This window comes from Cryptomeria japonica, chromosome 9 (genome assembly GCF_030272615.1).
Source record: "Cryptomeria japonica chromosome 9, Sugi_1.0, whole genome shotgun sequence".
Taxonomy (NCBI): Eukaryota; Viridiplantae; Streptophyta; class Pinopsida; order Cupressales; family Cupressaceae; genus Cryptomeria; species Cryptomeria japonica.
The window spans coordinates 331,909,337-331,935,001 of record NC_081413.1 but is presented as its reverse complement, the minus strand read 5'-3'; positions in this window follow the sequence as shown (position 1 = coordinate 331,935,001).

Below are 25,665 nucleotides of genomic sequence, written 5' to 3'. Positions count from 1 at the left end.
TCATAAGAAAATGAAGGTTGGTATGATTCAGATTCTCTTTTGATTGGAAGGATAGTTGCGCTAGCTTACCTCATCATTTTCTCTAACCAATCTAAATTTGGGTTAGGACTAGCCATGTTTGAGAAAATATTTTGAGGTTTTGGATGCAAAATTGATACTTGGTTTTGACTAATTGTTTTGTTTGAGGGTGATCTTGGTTGAACACTACTGGATCCTAGTTCCTTAGGTAGGAAATTTAGTTCAAAATTTGGTAGTGGCCCTAATTGAACTATACCAAATTCTAGCTGCATTAGGAGGTCGAGACTTGGTTGCATGATATTACCCTATTGTTGTGTTGGACAAATGACAAAGTCATACCTGTCTCTAGACAAATGACAAAGTCATACCTATCATTGGACTGATGAGTTAGGGTTTTGACTTGGTGATAGTGATAAAGGATAGATGTTGATGAGGTCTAAACTCCCTAGTAGTAACCTAAGATTTAACCTTAAGACTTGATGTTTGGGATTTTTAGAATCTACTTATGGGAATCTAAATGCAATCTAAGGACATGCGCTAAGGAAATGCAATAAACTAATATGAAAGATTTTGAGATTAAACTAAATAATGACCTAGTTTTGAGACAATGCAATAATGAACTTAAGACATAGGAAAGATGATGACCATGCAAAGCTTATCCTAAAGTGACACTTATACATGGTTGAAATGAGATTCCAAAGTTTGTGATATTTTTTGATCTCTCATGTTTTGAAATTCTAACTTTTTGAGTTTGACAAAGTTTTGAGACTGGTTTGTTGTGACAATCGTGTTTGGATGTTTATTTGAGACTTTGAATGAGTTGTGTATGATTGAAAAAATTGTTTTAACATTCACATAAGACATGTTAGAATAATGGTTGTTTGAATCTAAAAAGTCAAAGTAAAATATGAGGGGCTTAGATTAGCCCATGTTCGAATTCACTAGTCTTAACAATTTGAAAACATTTACAAACATTTATAATCTAGGTTGGAAATGGTTGATACTTGTTGAGGACCTCTCAATAGAATACCACAAACACTACCAATACATAGATATTAGCTAGCACTTGCTCCCCTAACACGACATAGAAATAACTTTTTTGTTACCTTGAAGGTTCAAAAACTTATAATCGAGGATTTTTTTCTCTCACAATGAATGGCACATGGAGGGTATCATTGGGGTGCGATCCACACTCCTTGAATCAATAAATATGAGATTTGGGCTACTAAAATAATTGGTTCATGGTGGAGGAACTTCAAGGGTTTGATGTCTATACATATAATAATGATTCACTTAAGAGCTTATCTCAACCCTATAAAAGGGGTTTGATATACCTCACATGAAAGTGGGTACTAGGGAATTACCAATATAGATAAACATCGCCAAATAGTTTCAACTTTAGTCTAAACCATTTATATAGTGGACCAAAGGAAAGCATTGCTTAGAGTTGTCCCTTAAGGTGAATACCTCTTTTCCTACCAAGGTAGGCTCTCTCTACAAAAGAGAAAAAAAAGATGGGCTCATTGTACTTTTCTCTTACACCTAGGATCCCAAAGGAAGGGGAGAGGATACTTAACGCAATTGTGGGTCCACCTTAAAATGTAAAAGTGTAAAGACCACCATAATTTCAAATTAACATAATTCACAAAATTACACATCAACAAGCATAGATTGATGCCACATGTCCAAATATACAAGAATAGAGATACAAAATTACATATTTTGACATAAAGTTAGAGTAAGAAAACAATAAGAAGACTAAACATAGAGATACATATACCTTTCATTAGACCTCAAGGTTGATTATATTGTATACATAAGAACAAATCATGAAGGCCACCCTAACAAAACTCCCAACATATGTCTCCCTCGAGCACATCATGGGAGAGAACATTATCTGAGTGCGTTTCCACCCTACCATGAAGTAATTACACTTCCCCAGAATCTTTCATGACACGAAAGATACCCAGCCCAACACGAGGAAGTCTAGCAATGTGATATTGGCAAGAGTAATGGAATATTGTGTAGTTTGACATGCATACATCTAATTCTAATACATGATACTAGGACAAACAAGATGCATACATCTTACATATGAAGATAGGAGCAAAATACTTTGCTTAACTTTATAAAGTCATTTCAAGTTCACAATTCCATCTCGATCTCATTTATTCAAAGAGGTAATATCACATGTATTTATCCAAATATTAGAAAATACAAAAATGTATAAAGCATACATAAACATATAGAAACTACATAGGCATTAATAGTGGATATCTGGAAGACATAACATGTTTCATTGTTGAGGTTCCAGAGATGGGAGATCTAGGAGGAGTAGGAAGCGGCAATGGGAGAATTCAAAATTCAAATTCTCTGCAAGGCGGGAACTCTGGTTCCAATGGTGGGAGTGGCCAGAACAATGTAGCTGGCCCCATAGGAGAGAAGGATAAGCCTCCAGACATTCCAGAGGTTGTTGACATCCCGTAGATTGGTGGTACTCTGCCAGAGAAGATAGAGGGTTCCTCTGGGCTTTTGGGGGAGGGGTCCAGCGGGGGGCCCATCCCACGTGATGACTCCTTGGAGAGCAGAAAAGAAACAAAAAAATGGTCTTCCCTTTTTGGAACTAAACCATCTGGTAAATCCTCTTGACCTCCTGTCAAGAATATTTCTGATCCTTCTGGTGGAAAGTTCGCTATCTCTATTCCTGATCTGGTTCTGGATCATAATATAAATAGTATGTCGAATTCCTTGGTAGGCAAATTTATGGGTTCACATCCTAATATTGAAGTTGTTAGGGCTTATATTAAACGAAAAATGGGCCCTGAAGGGTAATGTTGAAATCTTGGCTTTACCTAAAGGCCTCTTGTCTTTTAATTTTTCATGTGAAGAAGACAAATTAAGGATTCTATGTGGGAGTCCCTGGATGGTAGGAAAGACAACTTTGGTTCTTCGAAAATGGCATCCAAATTTGAACATGAATGACTCTCTCTTGGCACAAGTTCTAGTATGGGTAAAGCTACCACATTTGCCTCTTGAATATTGGGCAGAAAGCATCTTCTTAGGAATTGCAAACTCCTTTGGCGAACTCCTCTCTATAGACCCAGTCACAGCTTCAAAAAGGAGACTCACTCATGCTAGGTTTTGTGTAGGGATAGCCCATGACGCAGATATGCCGGAACAAATAGATCTAGTATCAAAGTTGGGAACATGGAAACAAAATATTGAATATGAATCTATCCCCTTTGCCTGCTTCCATTGTAAAAAAGTAGGTCACTAGGAAAAATCCTGTCCAATCAAGCCAAAGGCAGAATCCAAGCAGTCTAAACCCCAGACTGAAAATCAAAAGGCTCCAAAAAAAATGGTATGGCAAGTTAAAAACTCAGAGAATAAGGAAGAAGACTATAATCGCTTTAATCCATTAGAGGAGAATAAGGAAGTCTCCTCAACTTCTATCTCTAGCCCATCAACCCAGGAAGTATTGAGAAACGAGTCAACCAAAGTCAACACCTCGGTTACTACTCGAATAGAGGAACTGAAAGATCAGACTAAATCTTCAAATGACATAGCTGAAGTGGTAGTTGACACTTATATGGGAAAGGAACTGAAAGAGAAATATGACCAACCTGAGGAGGGGGAGATCCCTGGCTCCCAAGAAGAAAAGACTGACTCTTCACTTCTTATGCCAAGTTCTGAAATTCAAGAAGCCCAAAAATGTGCAATACTGGGTATGAACCTTTCGGACTCAGACCAGAGTTCAAAAACATTTAACAGTGATTTAAATGCTTCCAAAATCCCTAACTGGGGTAACGAAGAAGAAATTTCCAAAATCCTCAGTAACCCAGAAGCGGCTCTTGAGATAGATGCTGAGTGGAAAATACCAAAACACGGAAACAAGAAGGAACCACTCACTTGGCTTCTCTTCTAAGGAAATCCAATAGAATAGCTCAAGTTGATGTTGGGTATATCTCCTCTTCCCTAGGTCGACCCTCTAACCATAAAGTCAGAGACAAGGAGGCCAGTAAGAACATTGCAGATGGGACCTAGAAGACTCTTAAGGAGTCAGGAATTGGTAAGTAACTATGAAGATTATCTCTTGGAATATTAGAGGACTCAATAATCCTCATAAACATGACATCATTAGGAATGTGATAAGGGACAATAAACCTGATGTTTTTCTAATTCAAGAAACCAAAATGAGTAGAGAAAAAGTTGAATCTTTGAAGTTTTTCAAAAATGGTAATGTTAGTGGTGGTAGTTCAGAAGGTGCTTTAGGAGGCATAGCTACCATCTGGAACCTTAATACTGTCAAAGGACATGTTCTTATTCAAGAAAATAATTTATCTTGTATCGAATTTGAGCATTTAAAAGATGGTACTTCATGGGTCCTCACTAACATTTATGTTCCCAATACTTTGAAAGCTAGAAATTCCTTCTGGAAGAAACTTATATAAGCTAGGGACAACTTAAGAAATCTTAGCTAGTTGGTTATGGGAGACTTCAATACTCCTTTGAGAGAGGAGGAAAAATTTGGAGGAAGTCCCTCCTAGCTGGAAAGTAGGTTGGCCCTTATGGATTTCATTAATTCTTAGGCTCTCAATAATGTGGAAATATAGGGATGCAATTACACTTGGACTAACTGGAGAACTGGTAATGATCTTATCCAAGTTCGACTTGATAGGACTCTCATCTCTGATGACTGGTACAGTCATTATTTCTGTTCTCTGTCGGCCTACATTTGGGTTGGGTCAGATCACTTTCCTATCACCTTCATTGCTGACTCAATTAATAGAAGGAGACACTTCCCTTTCAGATTTGAAAAAATGTGGACCCTTCACCTAGATATCAAAAGTAATATTCAAAAATGGTGGAGTATCCAAGTTGAGGGAACTGCTATGTATAGAGTTGTTAAGAAGCTTAAAAGTGTAAAGGATAACATAAGACTCTAGAATAAATCCAGCTTTGGGAATATCTTTGAGGCCAAAGGTAAAGTCCAGGAAGACCTAAAGAAAATACAAGCCCAAATTCAGAAGGATGGTTTCAGTACTGTGTCCATTGCTGATGAAAATGAGATTCTCAAAAAATACCATGATATCATTGCTAAAGAGGAAACTTTCTGGAAGCAGAGATCAAGATGCATTTGGCTTAAGGAAGGAGATAGGAATTCTAGATTCTTTCATATGTCGATGATCAAGCATAAAACAACTAATAGGATAACCAAACTAATGGTGGATAATGGGGAGTTGGTCAAGGAGGAAGAAATAAGGATTGAAGCTAAAAGGTATTTCTCAGAACTGCTCAAGAGGGATCACAGATTGGATGCTGAAGCTCAAACTTCTTTCCTTCATAACATCCCTTGTCTCATTGATGATCAAATGAACGTCTCCCTCTCTTCCATTCCTTCAATCTTGGAAATAAAAAATGATGTTTTCTCCTTTGATGGTAACAAAGCGCCTGGCCCAGATGGTTTCCCCATGTTCTTTTTTCAAGATTTCTGGGATATTGTCGGGAAAGATGTCTCCAACGGGGTCAAGGAATTTTTTGGGGCTAGAAAACTTTAAAAAGAAATCAATGGTACCTTCATTGCTCTCATCCCCAAAACCCAAGGTGCTGACTCTATGGACAAGTTTAGACCTATCAGTCTCTGCAACTCTTTTTATAAGATTATCTCCAAGATTCTTACAACTAGAATTCTGTCTGTCCTTCTTGCTTTGATTAATCACCAGCAAAATGGTTTTGTCCCTGGAAGACAAATTCTTGACTCTATTATAACTATCCATGAGAACATTCATTCTCTTGTTAGAGCTAAGAAGCAGGGTCTCATCCTCAAGCTTGATCTCTCCAAAACCTATGACAAGGTTGACTGGCCTTTTCTTGTGAAGGTTCTTATGCCTTTTGGTTTCTCCACTAGAGTTATTGACCTCCTCAGCTAGCTTATCACCTCTGCCTCTTTTGCTGTTCTTGTCAATGGTTCCCCATCCCCCTTCTTCCAAGCTTCTAGAGGACTAAGGCAAGGGGATCCCATATCCCCCATCCTCTTCATCATTATGGTAGAATGTTTTGGAAGGTCAATGGAAAATATGGTTTTGCAAGGCTCCTTTAAGGGACTCCAACCTTCTTCTGTTGACCTCATTTGTTCCCACCAACAGTTTGTTGATGATACTATTATCATGGAGGAATCTAGTATCTCTGAAGCTAAAATCTTGAAGAGTACTCTTTGTAAGTTTGCCTCAGCTTCTGGTTAGCTTATTAACTGGGTCAAAAGCGAAGTTTTTTTCATCAATACTCCTGAGTGAAGACAACAAAGAATCAACAGAATCCTGGATTGTAGGATTGCTGATCTTCCTGTGACCTATCTTGGTCTCCCCATGGGCATTGCACCTCCTAATCCTTTTTGGAGCTCTCTAGTGGATAAATTTCATAAAAAACTAGCTGGTTGGAAAGGAGCCCTTTTAAGTCAGGCTGGAAAGCTCCAACTACTTAACACTTCTCTTCAAAGTATATCAATTTATGACCTAAATCTTTTCAGAATTCCAGTTAAGTATGCTGACGCAATCGAGAAAATTCAAAGAAAATTCCTATGGTCTGGGGTTGAGGACAAGAAAAGAATGTCTCTGGTGGCTTGGGACCAGGTTTGTAGACCGAAAAGTAAAGGAGGTCTGGGCTTGAGGAGAATCCAAACCTTAAATGAAGCTCTCCTGTCCAAACAGGTCTAGAGAATGTTCCATTCAGACACTGAATGGTGTAAAATATGGCAAAGTAAGTACTCTCTTCTGTCCTCCTCTCTTTCTTCTTTTATCAATTCGGAATTCAATATTAATGGATCCCACATATGGAATCATGCCTCTAAGTGCAAAGAAAGCATTGCTAAAGGAGTGATCTAGAAAGTAGGAAATGACAGGAAAGTTAAATTCTGGGAGGACCCCTAGCTTTTTGATAAACCCTTGACTGAAATCAATGAATGGGCCCTCCATGCTCCCTCTTGTATTAGAACTTTTGGCTCCTTAGTTGCCGAGTACTGGTCTAGTAACAAATTGCAGAACATTGAAAGTATCCACCCTAGCCTTTCTAAGCTCAAGATCCATCTGTCTTCAGTCTGGTTGAATAAAGAGGAAGACTCCCTTATTTGGAAACATGAACCCAAAGGTTCTTTAACTGTTTCCTCTATGTATTGTGTCCTTTCCTCCACCCCTCCTGGTAATCCTTACTAGTCTAAAGCCTGTATTAAGGGTCTTACCCCCAAAATTAATTTTTTCTACTGGGCCATCCTTCAAAATAAGATCTTGACCCTAGACAACCTAAAGGGCATAGGCTTTGCCTTCCCTAATAGATGTGCTCTGTGTCTTCAGGAGGAAGAGTCTGTGGACCACCTGGTCATCCACTGTTCCTATTCTGCCTCAGTTTGGGAAATATTTCTTAAAAGTTTTAGCATTGATTGGGTGTTTCCTAACACTATCATTGGACTAACTCCTTTTTGAGATATCTGTGGTAGCTATCTCTTCCTCACATCCTGTGGGGACTATGGAAAGAAAGAAACAATCGTATCTTCAGGGACTTATCCCTCAATCAGGATATTGTTTTCCAGAATATTCAATGAGCGATTGTGGAAAATATTGGGATCATTGAAGGTCCCTGTTTCTCAAACAACCCCCTGGAATCAAATATTTTAGCTCATGGAATTTGAAGATTGCTGAAAGTTCTGACCCCAACCAAAATAAAAGACTTGAAGCTAGATGGCAAACCCCTCCTTATGGTTGGTTCAAAGTTAATTTTGATGGTGCTGCAAAAGTTAACCTGGGCCCTGCAGGTTGTGGAGCTATTCTTAGAGATGATAAAGGAATTTGCAAGGAAATGGTTGTTGTCCTAATTGGAAGCCAAACAAACCATAAAAGTTGAAGCAATGGCAGCTCTCCAAGGTATTCTCCTTGCTAAAAAATGGAATTGCCCCTACTTATGGATTGAAGGGGACTCAAACAATATCATTAAATATCTTAAGGGGATCTCAAAGCCCTCATGGTCGATCAACAATATCATTGAAGCAGCTAAAGACCTTATCAACACTTTTAAAAAAAGTTACATATCCCACTTCTACCATGAGGCCAATGGCTCTGCTGACTGGGTTGCCAACATGGTGATTAACAAAGATGAAATGATTACGTGGATGGGAGAACAAGGACTCCCTAAAAATGTCAGACTAATCATTTTTAAGGACCGATATAGAAGCACTCCAAAGATTTTTGATGGACAGAATAATAATGAAAAGGACTAATTGGAGTACTTCGAGTTATTATAATAATGAGAGCCTCATTTGTTATAATACTTATTTCATCACTTCCCACGCTTTCTGGGTAAATTTGATAGTTCCGATAAACTTTCTAGCTAAATCGTTCTGCAAGTTTCAAAATTCAGCTCTGAACAATGAAAATATGGGTGGTAATAGGCGGCGATATGAACCAAGCAGCTGCAAAGAATGGAAATAGAAGGAGGAGGTCTGGAGAATCCTATAGAAGGGTGGTTTCTCGAAATTCATGGAGAGACTCCATGGACGGGATGGCATGGTTACTAGTTTTGTTTGCAAAAACTGGAGAAAGGGTATGCTGAAAATGGGAGACCAGACTGTTGAAATTGATAAAGACCTTATTGCCCAAGCCATGGGCCTCAGAAGGGAAGGATGCAACTTCTATAGAGACACGAAAGTCAGTAAGGAGGCCATTGACAGATATCCAAAAATCGAGAAGGAGAAAAAATGCCTGGTGAAGTTAAGTAAAACTTACTACCCACCTAGGGCTTTTGTTAAACCCTGGCAAGAGGTCCTCTTTGTTTTAATGCGCTACATTACATTAGATGGTAGGTTTACAAAAGTTTATGGTTACCATTTCATCTTGCTGAATCATTTTAGGCATGATGAGAAGGTTAATTTTCCTTATTTTCTGCTTTGCTTGATGAATGCCACTATTAAGGCCTACAAAGAGAACCCTATGGGGGACACTGCCATACATCAAGGCTTAATGGTCCTTATTTATGACCATCTCAAGGCCAATCAAATAGCTCGCATGTAGACCTCTGTGGAGTCTGAGGAGGATGGGTCTGACTTTGCCTTTTCAGTGGATGAGGAGTCTAACAGTGACCCATCGAGTGATTCTGAGGAGAGCATGGATGTTTCGGATTATGAAATTAGAAAGAAGAGGAAACACATTAAAACAAGACCTTCTTCCTCTAAGGGTAAAAAACCTAAAGGCAGAATCCTCCAGATTAGCCTTTCCTCGAAGGAGGAGGTCTCTGAAGACTCAGAGAAGGAGAACCCTCAAGGGTCGCTGAAAAAGAAAACTAAAGTTCACACCTAGACCAAAAATAAGCACAAGAGGAAGGAGGAGAATGTAAAGGAGCTGGAGGTTTATAAGCAGGAAAGGACCTCGGAAGCCGAACAAAACCCGGAGAAGGTGACCACGGGCGAGGCTTTTAGGGTCGAAGACACAACTACTATTCGGGACACCCCAAAAAAGGAAGAGGATATCCCTGGTAAGGTTGATCCTCCCCTAACCCTCCTCAAGAGGGTATGCAAGGTTTCATGGATACTATGGAGTGGCTTATAACTGGTTACAAGAAAGCTATGGACGACAACAAAAAACTCAGTAATAGAATTTAGATTTTGGAAACCATCAACACTGGGGAAGGGAAGACCATGGCTGATTACATAGAGGACCTGAAAAATACCATTGCAAAAGCTGAAAAACATAAGAGACTCCTTCAACCCCAGATTTGAGAAAATAGAGAAAGATCTGCTGGAAAGGAAAAATCTTGCTGACGCTAATGAACAAACTATCTCGGGCACTGCCAGTAAAGTCAGCAAAATAGAGGAGTTCCTGAAGAGTATTGCTGAACAAAGGTTAAGCATCCTGAAGATTTCTGCTAGCAACACTAATACTGTCATCAACAAACTGGACGAAGAGAAGGAGATCCTGGATATTGACCCGGACACTGAAGGTACAGGGGATGCTCAAGGACCTAGAACCCGGACTAGAGGCAAAAAGAAAGAAAAGAAACCTAACAAGGACCTGAAAGATCTGAAAGCTGTTGGGGCCACCTATGACCAGCTGGTGAAGAAGGTGGAGGACCTGCTGAAGACTATAGCTATGTAGCGCTTTCCTTATTTCTTTGCTGTTTTTATCTTAGCTGTCTTTTTGGTTAGCTGGCTTTTTTGCCAGTCATTTTGTAAGCGGTTCTTAAGCACTGGACTTTTAATTGTCTTATCTTAATCTCCTTTGCTAAAGGTTTCGGGTCCTAAAAATCTATTTTTCTAAATTAATCAAAACTACATAGGCATTAATAGCATACAAGTACACATGCGACATACAAATACACACAAGGCTTACAAGTGTATACAAGAACATATAAGTGCCTCAATTTATACTAGCCTTTTTTATCAAGAATTGAAAACAACATCTCTCACTACTATTCTAAATGATATCCATGTCATCAATTCAAGAGTTTTTAATGAATATTTATAGCACCAATTGTTTACAAAAAGTCAATCATAACCCAAAATAATATAGTCTAAGAAGAAATATGATATTATAGTGGATACTAATGATTATATACATAAAAATTATTCATTTACCCAATTCCTTCTATGACAAAAATATCTGCAACTATTTTTAGCCTTGCCACTTTCCTTTACGTGGAGATGAAGGAGGAGTTTTTAAGTTTTAATTTATAAAATTCTAAAATTCTAGTTTAAATATAACTTAAGAATTAAGTTTCCTTACTTTAAAATCTCTTTCCTTTTTATAAAAATACGAAGGCTTTCCATTTCCTTTTTATTAACAAGTGTCACCTAGTGGCCTAATATTGTAATAGAATTAATAAATGTAATCATTAATGATCATTTGAATTAGTTATTATTAGTCTATTGGGTAAGATTGTAGTTATATGATTTAGAGAGAGAAATATTTTTAAATGCGATTTGAATTATAATTGTAACTTCAAATTATATACATTATAGCTTAAAATTAAATGTATTGTAATTTGATTTTAAAAAATGAGATTGTATTAGGAATAGTAAGATATATTGTAATATTATTTTATTCTATTGCACTTATAACTAATAGAATATTGAATTACATGAAAACAACAAAACTAAAATAAATAATTTTAATTTTATAATAACAAAAATATTGTTATTTTGAATATTATATTATTATTATATTAACAATATTACTTTCTTATCAAAGTTTTATAACCTAATCTAACTAAAATAATATTATTAATTTATATATTTTAGGATAATTGTTAAATTAGTGTTATGTTTAAAGTTATAATAGGTTAGGCTTAAGTTAAATATTTAGTTTATGGTTATGTTAAGAATCAATTAGAGATACATATAGATAGATTTGAGGTTAGATTAAAAGTAGTTTCATACATTATTACATTTAAAAAAAAAAAAAAAAAATTATTTTTTATTATATTAATAATTTTTAATATATTTATTATTATTATGTTGTTATTTATTTATTTATTATTATAAATACTAATATTATATTATTAATAACATTATTTTATAAAAAAGCCAAACTCATTGATGAAAAACAAGCATAGACCAAACATTTTACTGAACATTTAGCTTTGCAACTTTCCCGCCTTTGCCATCATTCGAATTTGAACCAGTTGTATGTCCATCCCCTCCTTCCTACAACCAAACCCCTCGCCCTCCCCCCGATACCACGGTCGGTTCACATGCCCCTGGTTCTGCTTCTGGGACCTCACTGTCTGCGGGTCTTATGGAAAAGACTGCCAAGATCGATTTCTAGCTCTTCATCTTTGGTACTGACAGAATCTGGTCAGAGAGATGAGGACAAATTATTGGATAACCTTGAAGCAAATAAGAAGAATGCACCTCCTCCTGGACCAGAAAATGCTTTCGAGCAGAAGAATGTGGAGAATGGCAAAAAAGATTCCAAATCCAACTGGAAAAGTGCTCTCTTAGGGTCCACTTATACGACTTTGGAAGCGACTTTGGCTGACTTTACCCAAACTGACGAAGGAACAAAGATCAAGCTCCCTGATTGTCTCATGGATAAAATCACTTCATCCCTTCACCTAGCGATAGTTGGACATTTCTTCTCCTTTAGACCATCTATCAACATGGTTAAGTGATGGGCTAAGGCAAGATGGAAATTAAAGGGAAGCGTTGACATCTCGGCTATGCTAGGAGGTCTCTTCCTTTTCAATTTTATTGTGGAGGAAGACCCGATCTTTGTCCTCTCAGGCTCTTGGACTTGTAAAAAAAAAATTCTAACTCTTGCTAAATGGAAGCCTCGGTTTGGCCCCTTAGCCGAACTCAATCGCATGGCTCCTGTTTGGGTTAGGTTCCCTAGCCTCCCGCTGGAATTTTGGGATGAACAGATCTTCCGCTAGATTGGGAACTCATTCGGTAGCTATGTTACTGCAAACTCGGTCACTCTTGCTAAATCCAGGTTGGTTTATGCCTGTTTTTGTGTTAATGTTGCTATTAACAAAGCGCTTCCCAACTTTGTTTCTCTAAACTCAAAGTAGGGAAAATGTTCCTAGGCCATTGTCTATGAAAATGCTACTCTTTTTTGTCAAAAATGTGCTAAACAAGTGCATACGTATGCTGAGTGTAAGACCCCGATGTCTGCAGAACCCAAGCTAAAAGAGAAGGATATTATGGATGAACCCATCAGCCCAAGTGCTCCCTCTTCTTCAGCCCCTTTGGGGCTGCCTAATTTGCGTGTGAGATCTCTGATGATTACCCCCATACTGATAAGATCCTTGACATTTAAAAAACCTCGGTTGACCCAGTGAAGAAATCTAGCCTAGTAGTGCCTCTGGAAGATGGGGAAATTCCCCCAGTGATTAGCCTATGACTATCCCCTGGCCCCTTTACCTCCCCCTCTTTGGATATGGGTGATGGCTACCTCTCCCCTAAGCCTCTTGCTATAACTATCCCCATGACCCCACAACCCCCCCTTAACCTCTGTTGTGTTAAGACCCCCTGGGTGAAAATAAGTTGTTAATCACAACCCCTCTCTATCCCCCTAGAAGTTTAGAGATTTCGGAGGGAGTGGCTAAATATCCCCAGCCAACTTCTAGTGTGAATTTATCACCACCCTGCTCTCCCTCTATGGATAATGAGGACTGGTTGACTCAGAAGAAAAAAACTAGATCTAAGAAGGCAGATGTGGGTATTGATAGTAAAGTTGGAAGACCAACAGAGAGGGTTCTGAGACATAAAGTTATGGCAAGGGATATTGCAAGGGGCAGACAACTGACCCTTGATGGAATCAACTGGAATAAGAAATGAAGTTCCTCTCCTGGAACATAAGGGGACTCAATAGTCCCCAAAAGCAATTTTCTATAAAACAATATATCTTGGAAATGAAACTTGATATTTGTCTTCTTCAGGAGGTAAAAATGTCCTACCAAAATTTTGCAACCATTGTTGGTAAAATTTGGTCGGGGGTTCCTTTTTATATGTTGAGGCGTTGGGGGCATCTGGTGGAATTGCTACCCTCTGGGACCCCTTCAAAGTCCAAGGAAAGATCTATGTAGCACTCAGAACTTCCTAGTGGTTACTTTTCAATATGGTGATCTCTGTTGGCACTTGTTCAATATATATGCCCCCAATTCTAAAGCGAGAAGGCGTCTGGTGTGGGCGGAAATTTCTAAGCTCATCCTTGTGGACCAAAATTCTCATTACATGTTGGCTGGGGATTTTAACACCCCTCTCTACCCCTTTGAGAAATGTGGAGGTCTCGTGGATTTTTCTAATAGCATGGGAGATCTTGCTAATCTTATTAATGCTACTAGCCTCTTTGATCTAGATCTTCAGGGTGTCCCCTACACTTGGTCGAATAACAGGAAAGGGAACCACCTAATTCAAGTCAGACTGGATAGATTTCTTGTCTCGCAATTGGGATATTGGTCACAACTCCTACCTAAATACCCTCCCAAGGATTGCTTCAGATCATAGCCCTCTCCTCCTCCATTGGACTGATAGACCCACCCAGGGTCCTCTCCCCTTTCCGCTATGAGATCATGTAGGCCTCCCACCTAGATTTTAGAGATCTAGTCAAGGGTTGGTGGGCCACCCCGATCCAAGGGACTGCAATGTTAAGAATTGTTGATAAACTAAACCTCATCCACAAAGAAGTGAAAGGTTGGAATAAGGCAACCTTTGGTGACATCTTCAAAAAGAAGAAGAAACTGTGCTCTAGACTTGAACAATTCCAAAGCAGTATGGCTGTAGGTGACCCCCCTCACTCTCTTCTTCTGGAAGAGGAAGAATGCTGAAAGAATTAGAAGGAAATCCTTTCTAAGGAGGAAATCTATTGGAAGTAAAGATCTAGAATTTAGTGGCTGAAAGAGGGTGACAAAAACTCAGCTTTCTTCCGCTGCTCAACTAGCATTCACAAAAGGAGAAACTTTATCAAATGTCTAAAATATGACTTTGCTCAGGAGATCACTGGTGAGTACTAAATTGGCCAAACTACCACTGACTTCTTCATTCGTATGTATACTAAATCTGGAAGAGGTAATGAGTCCCTCTAGGATAGGCTCTTGAGTAAGCTCCCTAATGCCATTGGGGAGGAGGATAACTGTCAGTTCCTTGCTCCCATTTCCTTGAAGGAGGTACGCTTGGCTATCTTTGCGATGGGTGTTTCAAGACCTCGGGCCTGGATGGCTTCCCCCCGACATTCTTCCAGGATTACTGGGACATTGTTAGTTATGATGTTACTAAAGCGGTGAAGGATTTCTTCAAGACTAGTAAATTACTGAAAAAGATGAACAACACCTACATTGTTCTTGTCCCCAAGTCTCCGAACCCCAATTGCATGAAGGATTTTCAGCCCATAAGCCTCTGCAATTATATCTACAAGATAATCTCCAAGGTCTTGGTGAATATAATTAAGTCGCTTCTAGCTAAGTTTATCAGTCCCTCCCAGAAAGGTTTTGTCCCTGGTTGTCAAATCCTAGATGCAGCCATTGCTGCCCATGAAATTATTCATTCTATGAATAGAAGTAGAATTCCAGGTATGGCTTTCAAACTCGACATCTCAAAAGCTTATGATAAAGTCAACTGATGCTTCCTATTTAAAACTCTCTCAAAACTGGGCTTCAACTAGAAAGTTATTGATATGATACGGGAATGTGTTTCTATGATTCAGTTCTTGGTCTTGATCAATGGGACTCCTAGGGGCCACTTTAAAGCTGGAAAAGGTATTCGATAGGGAGACCCCCTATCCCCCTATCTTTTCATTATGATTGCAGAAGTCTTGGGTAGGAACGTGGTTGATCTAATGGTCAATGGAAGATTGCTGGGATTCAAAGCGGCTTCTACTATTCCTTCCTTAGTGATTCAACAATTTGCTGATGATACCTTTCTTTTTGGTATATCCTCCGTGATTGAGGCTAAACTTTGGAAGAATTTACGGGCAGACTATGCCGCTACTTCAGGGAAATGTATCAACTATGATAAAAGTAATCTCTTCTTCTTCAACACCCCTATGGACCTTCAGACTAAAATTCTTTCTATCCTTGGGTGTAAGTCTGCTGCTCTTCTTGGGACTTACCTGGGTCTACCCCTTACTGTTAAAGAGGTCACCTCCCTATTCTGGAATACTATCCTTGAATGGACACATAAGAAACTTGTTGGTTGGAAGGGAAAATTACTTAGTAGTGTGGGGAAGCTCCAACTCCTTGCTGCTTCCCTCCAGGGCATCCCTGTGTACTTCCTTTCCATGTTCAAAATATCTGGTGCTATGGGGGATAAGCTTGAGAGGATGCAAATAAATTTTCTCTGGACAGGCATGGAGGAAAAGAAATGCCTCTCTTTGGTCAACTTGGACACTGTTTGTTTACCCAAAACCATGAGGGGTTTTGGTATCAGAAAGATAAATGCCTTAAACAAGGAATTAATTGCTAAAGTGGGTTGGACCTGAACTAAACGTGAAGCAGACTGGTGTAACATTATAAGGGCTAAGTATCTGGAAAGGGAGTAGTTCTATTTTAATTTGAGTTCCAGGGACCTACCTCATGGGTCAAAATTATGGAACAACATCCTGAAACTCAGACCTGTTATCAGAGAAGGATTGAAGTAGTAGATTGGGAATGGTAGGAAGATTAGGTTCTGGGAGGACTCTTGGTTGGATGACAAACCTTTGGCTGAATCTCATTTCTACCAAATAATGAATTCCCTGAAGGGTCACTTTGGCGATTACATTGCTGACAACATGGTGCCTGGAAGAGGAAGATGGAAGAACATATCCCAGATCTTTTCTGAACCTTTTACCCACTGCCCTTGACCTGCAGGATCTTATGCTTGAGTGCAGGGTTCCGTTTTCTCCCCAGGAGGATAGATTCATTTGGAAGAGGAACCAATCGGGGGAGTTCTCGGTCAAGTCTGCTTACAGACAGCTTCTGAGACCCATTGGTGATGTTGAATGCTAGTGGAAGATATGGAACCCACAACTTATTCCAAAAGTTAACTTCTTCTAGTGGTCCCTTATGCATGGAAAAATATTGACTTAGGAAAATCTAAAAAGGAGGGGATTCCAACTTCCCAACAGATGAATCTTTTGTAAAGCCGAGGAGGAATCTATCGACCATCTTTTCATCCACTGCCCCTTTGTTGGGCACCTGTGGACCATTACCTTGGAAATATGTGGTATGCAATTGGTTTTGTCAGGATAACATTCATCAGTTTGTTAATGGATGGACACCTCCCTCCCACCACCCCTTGATTTTTTAGCTATGGAGGCAGATCCCTCCCCATATCTGTTGGGGTGTTTGGAAAGAAAGAAATAACATAATCTTTAGAGATGCTGAAACCCCCCTGATAATGTTTTTTCAAATTATTTTTAAATGCTTATGGATAATATAACAGTGACTAGGTGGAAAACCCCCCCAATCCTCCTAACCCGACTGATAAAAGAATTGCTGAACTCTAGAAGCTCCTCCCAGATTTTAAACTCTTCAATAAAACTACAAAGATCAACAGAAAAAAGACCAAATGGTGAGCCCCAAACCCCTCATGGCACAAACTGAATTTTGATGGGTCAAACCAAAATACCTGTCAAGCAGGAGGTGGAGTCATCCGTGACTACTAGGGGAATACTATAGCAGCCTATGCAGGTAACCAGAAGAACCATACTGTCACTCAAGCTGAGGGAATGGCTCTCCTATGGGGTCTGAGATTCACCACTACTATAGGTATTAAACAACTGGAAATTAAAGGTGATTCCAAATTTATTGTGGAAGCTGTCAGTGGTAGATTTGTAGCTGCTTGGAAAGTGGACTCTATTTTGAGGGATGCTAGAATGTTTCTAGCTAACCTTGACTGTTTCACTATCCACCGCATTTTCAGAGAAGGGAATGTGACTGCTGAGTTTATGGTTGTTGTGGGTAGGCTGCAAAATGGTTTACGATGTTGAAGGAACACTGATCTGCTGCCAATGACCACCAAGGAGATCTTGGAGAAAGAAAAATCCAGGTCTTATGATGAATCTTTATAAATGTTATCGGATGAAGAGAACAAATTTTCAAATTTTGAATGTGGAGGGGAAACTCGCCCATCATGGGTTGGGTTTGCCACATAGCTACATATGGCCTTGTCATTCGCTTCAAGGGGGGTTAAATAATGATGATATTTATTGGTGTAGTACCGATATCAGGAAAGGCAATTTTCTAATTATCATCCAGACGTATATCATTGGCGATGATAAAGGCAACAACTGGGCTCGGCTAAATCACTTTGGTTGGATTATGGTTCGCACGAGTGTAGTAGATTTCATGATGGGGAAATCTATTAAAAGACAACTTGCAATAATCGTGATGATTATTGCATGATTTTATTCCAGAGTTGGTTGAGTTTTCTTATCGACTCTACCTCTGCTCTAGTTCGACCCTATATCTTTGCTGCCCCGTTCTTCATTCACTCTTCTAAGCTAGAAGAAACAACCATGGGGGGTGACAGACTAAGACTGGAACCTGACAAAACAGATGAATTCAAAGCTAGGCCGACGGTTTGGTTTGTTTGCTCGAAAGGCAGTATAGATAAATTCATGGAGAGCATGAAAGGGAATGATGAGAGATTGCCAAAATAGTTTGTCACCTCTTGGGAGGATAGAAGGGTCACCATGGGTGGTATTTCATTTGAAGTCAACGAAGAGGTGATTTATTAGTCGACGGGTCTATCCATGGAGGGTAGGAAATGGAAGAAACAAAGCCGCATTTTAGACACCACCAGCCTGAACCATTTTTTCTGTGATGGGGAGAATCCTATGAAGAGGGCTGTCGACTTCAACCAAGAAGAGCTTCCGTTGCCTTGGGATGAGGTATGCTACATCATCATGAAATATTTCACCCTGGAAGGACGATATGAGGTCTTCTACTACTATCACCTTTATTTCCTTAACCATCTTAGGAATACAGATATTATCTCCATTTTTTTTTCTATTGCACTCTATGGATTCTAATGTAAGAGATATTGCAGAAGCCAAGAAGAAAGGCAAGTACTTTCCTATTCTGCACCAAGGCCTTATCCTCCGCCTTTACAACTTCCACTTGGCCCTATGCCCCCCTTGCACGATTTCTATCCAGAATGTGCCTGAAAGCCAAGCCCTGGCCATAGTTGTTGATTAATCTGACTTAAGTCCTCCTCGGCTGCCCGAACTTGGCTCCTGTAGTAAGAAGAATAAAAAGCGCCATTCGGAGGATGCAAAACCCCTTAAGAAAGTAAGAATCCAAGAAATTGACTCAGATGTGGAGATTATAGATGAGGCTAACACTCCCCGCCGCTATGTGAGATTGGCATCCAAACCCCCTGAGAAATCCTTAAAGGACCCCTCCTCATCCCATAAAATTGGAAATTCCATCCCCTTTGACAATGTGGCCCCATTTTAGTCCACCTCAACCCCCCACTCTATCAGCTCCACCCATGCTTTTGAGAGTTCAAAAAATTCCATGAGCCCGGATGCTGGCCCCAAATCCCAAGCCAACTCTCTATCCCCTACTCTCAGGTTTGATAAGATGATGGTGGTGGAGGAAGTGAGCAACATCAAGGAGGAAGTGGACTACAAACTAGCGGACTTGGAAAAGAAAGTGGAGGGAATGTTTGAAAACCTGCAGGAAATTATCAGCAGAACGGAGACCATCAAGAACAAGCTGCAGGACATCTCCAGGTTTTCTCTGAATATTATACATAGCTTGGTGACCACTCTTTGTCTCTTGTAGGAAAGCACAATCAAAGGTAAAGGAAAGGAGGACGAGGACTACAAGGACCTCTTCAAATTCCTCACTAAGGAATGGGCAAGGAAGCTCCTCCCCAAGAGGAGCCATGGCAAAAAGAAATAGCTATTTTTTTATGGTTTGGGTTTCTGGTTTCTTGAATGGCCCTAATGGTTTGTCGGCTTATAGTTATGGTTTCTAGTTATGCTTGGACTTAACTATCTTTTGCCCTTCGTGGCATATTTTAATTAAGACTTTTATTTACTCGGTTAATATGCGTAGCATGTGTAAACATTTTGATAGAGGAAAGTTTAGGAGGTTTTGATTTTGCTGCTTCTTTGTTTACAGTTGGTTTACCATTATTTTCTTATCTGTACCTGGGACAAATCCCTTGTTTTGGTTGCTTTTAATATTAAAAACATTATTTTATTATCAAACTTTTATATTATTAAATTGTATTAAATTGAAAATAACTAAAATAATATTTTTAATTTATATTATTATCAAACTTGTGTCTCAGATGCCTTGAGCAATTACATCAATTTTCAATCTTCAAAAGGGATTTGGCTTGGTGTCATTCCTCTAGGTACTTTAATAATAGTAACTCACTATCTTTTTGCTGATGATACATTGTTATTTGGCAAGTCTTCTCTAAAAGAAGCCAGGCTCATCAAGCAAACACTGGATATTTATTCCTCTACTTTGGGTCAGAAAATTAATGCTGCCAAGTCTAAGATTTCCATTTTCAATACACGTTCAATATTGTCACTAAGAATATGCAAGACTTTGGACTTCTCAATGGACCAATTACCATCTTCCTACCTTGGCATCCCCTTTTTTATGGGAACAAACAAACCTTCTTATTGGTCTGCTGTCATTGGTAGAATCAAGGCGCGAATTTCAGCTTGGAAATTAAGGTGGCTTTCACTATCAGGTAGAATCCTTCTTATCAAGTCAGTGTTAACAACAATACCAAACTATTACATGTCTATTCTCAAAGCTCTCTCATCCGTCATTCAACAATTGCAAAAAATCGTTAGAGATTTTCTATGGAATAGTAATATGACAAATGAAAGGAAAATCCCCTTAGCCTCTCTGGAAAATAAGTTATGCCAAAAATCCCAAGGGGGAGTGGGACTTCACAATCTGAAGCATCGTAACAAGGCTTTTGGAGGGAAACTGATTTGGAAAATTTACACTAATCCTGTTTCCAAAGTGTGCCAGATTATGCAAGCTAAATATTTGGACAACACTCAATCATCAAGAGTGTTGACAATTTTAGACCCTCCAAAGGGGTCTGCTATTTGGAATTTTATGATGGATTCAAGAACTCTAATATCTAAGTATGTTTCATGGGAAATAAATAATGGTCTCAGTGCTAACTTCTGGACAGATTCATGGTATGGGCATCTTCCTATTTCTCAATTCGATAACATGGAAGACATTATGAATATAGCTATAGCTCATTGGGGTACAAAATTGAGTGACTATGTGTCCGCTGTAGAACTATTTTCAGGGAAAATAATTTGGAAAGATCCCACTCTTCTCCCAATATCCATCCAATAATCTTCCTCATTGGCAAATATTTTATTGAATAGGACAACTCTCATGTCTAATAGAGATGATGTGTTCTTTTGGGCAGCTTCAAAATCAGAGCAATATTCAATTAAAGAAGGTTACAATGCCTTATAACAGGGTTGCAGTAGTAAGGTAAGTGGTCGGGCATACTCTTTCTGTTGGAATGACATTGTTCTACCAAAAGCAGGTTGTTTTGCGTGGTTAACGTTGAACAAAAGAATCCTAACAACAGATAGACTAGTAAAACTAGGCATTACACAAGCTTTTAATTGTGTATTTTGTGACTTAGAGGAAGAATCAGTTGTCATTTATTTTTACACTGCACCTTTGCCTCCCAATGTTGGTTCTTCATCATGAATAAACTCCAAGTTATGTTGCCCTTTCCGAAATCACTGTGGGATATGTTTAACTCTTGGCCTCTTTTTTTTTTACATCAAACCTCTCAAGCATTTGGAAATATGCTCTTGCTCACATTATTTGGGCCATTTCGTGGGAGAGGAATAAAATAATTTTCAAAAAAAACATCCTCTTCTCTAGATCAAGTTTTGATCAAATTGGAAAATTCGATTGTAGAAATCATAAATTCTTCTCTCACTAATTCCAAGGACATCCAGTCATTTACCCGGTTGGATAAGGTAATTGTAAAATCATGGAACAGTATTATTTTTCCAATAGGGACTCCCTCGAACTGGTCCTTAGCTCATGTGAGGGATAGGTCGTCCATAAAATGGGTACCCCCAGCACCTAATTTCTTTAAGATCAACTTTGACGACTCTTCTCATGGAAACTCTGGGAAGTCGGGAATTGGAGTTTGCATTCGAGATCAATTTGGCAAAATGTGTGCTTTCCAAGCTTCACCCATCCCTCCAGGTACAAATAACTTGGCGAAGGCAAATGCCTTACTAGCTAGTCTGGTGTTAGCAAGGAAGTGTGGCTTCTCCAATATACACATAGAAGGGGATTCATTAGTATTTATCAATTTAATTACCTTGAAAAGATCTAAGACCTGACATCTATCGTATGTTTTGAAGCACACCTTGGATCTTCTCAACACTTTTTTGAACTACATTGTTAGCCACACATTAAGAGAGGGCAACTCCGTTGCTGACATGTTAGCAAATATGGGCTGCGATGGCATTTCAGTTGAGTCGGTTGCAATTCCCACTACACTGTCTTCTTTTCCCAGATTGCTTGAATTGGTACAAAAGGAAAGTACAACACTCTAATCACAAATTACTTCCTAATAAATACTCGCACGTAAGCATTTAACCGGTGCCTGTGTACAAGAAGGCTGACAGGACACTAGCATTTATGCTTTTAAATGCACTTTGTAGATGGTATGAATGAAATTTTAGTGCGAAATACTCTGGGATTTTAACGTCACTTCACATGGGGAAAAACAGACTTAGGACTCTCACACATCCTCTCAACTGCATTACAGTCACAAATTAATGCAAGAATCGCAAACATGATCCTAAAAGTTTGATCATTTATTGCACTTTGAGATGGTAATTTTTGTTTAAAAATGGAACTAGCTTGCTTTTATATACACAATTCTCAGCGAAATTTTCACAATCTTTTAAATTTTTGAAGTATCTCAGTGCTCTGCAATATGGAGAACGACTCTTGTGTAGGGTGCAGGCAAATGCATTGGGAGTATATGCCATGGAACGACTGGGTTCAATACAAATTTCAGAACCCTCAACGGCTTTTCATGGACACATCAATGACAGGGACCTCGACCAACTTTTTCTTCTGTACAATCCAAAATTGAGAAGATTTGTCAAAGACTTCATCGGTGAGGAGATCTTATCCCCTCAAGCCAAAAGGATTATTTATCCCTATCAACTTCTTAGTTGCTTGAACTAGTGTTCTTTAAGTTGGTAAGACAAGATGTTCTTGTACCAACCTCGTTCCATGAAGCCCTGGTAAAATATAATCTATGGCAGGGGTCGACTCTCCTTGGGGGCCTCTTTCCCTGTCACTTTATTCAATCGAGCCATGCTTACATGGTATTTTATGACCAAATAAAACATGCCCTCGAATGACAAAACTTCCACCATGTGAATAATGACCTGCATCAATTTAGCAGACAATTGGACAACCACATTGTGCACAGAGTCAAAATTAAAGTTGGGGCTCTCATGGTGATCCTAGAAATAGAAAACATTGATCCCTGTTTGCCAATTTCATAACTTGTGGAAAGGGGACGGGTTACAGATAGGGTGCCAGACCTCAACGCACCAGTTTAGGATGAAGCCATGGGATGGACTACCTCCTTTTTGCCTGCCTTTGATGCCCCTATAATTCAGTCCCAGGAGGATGCCGCCATGGACGAGTAAAGTTATTATGTCTTTGTTTTTTGCTACTTAGAATATGATCCTTTTTTTACGGGTGGAAAATCTGACAGCAGCCGGTATGACCCAAAAAATTTTGTTTGCCCCTTGTTTACCGGTGTTGGTTTAGGCATTTATTTTCACTGGTATATCAAAACCGGTAGGGGAGCCATCTTCTTATCCCGTCGGCTAGCACCGGTAATGGTGGCTTTTCTTCTATGAACCAGTCACGAGGACAACATACCGGTATCATAGTTCTGATACAACATAACTGGAAACCGGTCGTGGCAGCTTTTCAGTGTTTCGACAACTAGATTTCTGCTTCCCAGTCTTCATGATAACCGGTTGTGGGGGTCAGTTTTTTAAAGGTTTCATCTAGTCTCGTTTCAACCCGCTACTCTAAATTTGGCCTCCAAGAGGCTCATTCTATGGGTAGGTCCTATCTATCTCTCCGGATCTTCGGGGGGCTTCTTCTCATAGCCTCCTTTCCTCTTTTTCATTGTATATGAGCAAGGATATAGGGTTTTCTTCTTGATTCTTTCCCTATTGAGATCTTGAATCAATTTTCTTATTTATATATATCAGTGGCTTGCCACTTTTGCTTAAAAAATAAAAAATATTATTAATTTATATATATTTTTTATTATTATATATATGTTTATTTATTTATATAATATAAAACTTACACAAAATAGGCGGATGACCCTTTGGTGAAATGGTGGGGCTTCTTGCCTGTAGTGTCTAAAAACTAGGTTCAAACCCCCACGGGTTCATCTCTACCATGTTTAAAATGGAGTACCCTTACCTCAGGGAGAACCTTGGAGAAATAGTGGGACTTCTTGCCTATAGTGCTTACATCCTTGGTTCAAACCATAATTAAAAAAAAATATAATTATGGAGTGCAGGAGGAAGCTAGGGTTTGCAGGAGGTGGCGAATGGCTCCAGGTGGATGGAAAATAGGCGGCCATGGCATCCACCACGTGCAAACCAGTGGCAGTGGCAAGACGTGGGCCATAGAAGGAGAGATTGAGTTAGTTTTGGTGAAGCCAAATTCCCCTTTGAGCATGACAAAAACAAATGGGGGTACTCTCAGCTTCTGAACTTTTTGAAGTGGAGCAAGAAACAAACGAAGGATAGATTGAGGAAGAAGTCTCCAACACCAATGGATAACCCTATCTCTAGTGAGATTCTAGTGACATCTGATAAGAAGACTATCAACATCTGCATTGACTTAGAGGCTTGGAAGGAATCGGTTCAAGTCTTGCGAGCAAGAGCTTTTTTCATGAAGTGGGGAGGGGATTGGCCGAACTTTTCCAAGGTTAGGAAATGGGTTGATGAGGAGTGGGGGAGCCACTTTGAGATCAAAACCCTAACAAATGGGTTTTTCTTTATCGTAGCTGGGTCAGAAGAGGAGAAAAACAAGCTGATGAACAATGGGTCATTCATGATGATGGGAGTAGGGTTTCACATCAAGGACTGGATCCCCAATTTTGATCCCCGACAAGCCACCATAGAGGAGATGCTTGTTTGGATCAGACTATACAATCTCTTGCATGAATATTGGAAGGAGGAAGTTTTTAAGGTTATTGGTGATAAGTTAGGGAAATTCATCAAATTGGATGAAGCTATTGACAAACGGAATTCATGTATGTATGCTCGCATTTGTATCATGTGGAAACCACACCCGGGGCTCCCTAAGGCCATTGAGATTTGCTCACCAGAGGGCTTATGGAGGCAAGAGATTGAAGTTGAAGAAATCATGGTGAAGTGCAAGTCATGCAAAGAATTGGGGCATGAGAAAATTGATTGCAAGGCAGGACATAAGGGTAAGGGAAGGGCAGACAGAGCTTTGGAGGACCAGTTGTTAGCAGGGTCGGAGGCTGCAAAGTAGTTGGCGGTTCACACAAAGTTGGATCTAGGCTTTGATCCGGTGGTAATAATGGTTGCGAAGCATCATCATAGTGTTGTAGACATAGGTGGGGTCGAAGCGCCTTTGGCTTCTTGCTCTGTTCAGGAGGAGTTGATGGTCAATCAAGTTAAGGTTTATGTTCCTACTGGAGATGAGATAGATGCGATTGAGAATGCCTCACTGGGAGAGACTTCTGTGGATCATCATCAGCTTCTGACAGGCTGTGCAAATGGGTCTCATGTGCATCAAGCAATGGGAGAGGAGTGTGGGGATGTTTGTTTCCAAAAAGATGGTTCAGTTGCGGAGGTTGGTCCTGGGTTTAATCTTCATGATTATGCAGTAGGAGGGGGATTCCCTCCCAACACAAGTTTTTTTCTACTTCTGGGTCTAGGCTGGAGGGCCTAGTGGAGGGAATGAATGGTAAGACACTGGTGAACCAAAGTTCAGATGTTGTTACAGGGTTTGTAGAGGAATAGGTAAACAACTTTAAAGACATCCACATGTCCTCGGTCAAGGTGGATTATGGCATCTCAGTGGATTGGAGTCTGATGAGGAGGATGGGTTGAGCGATGATTCCTTGGG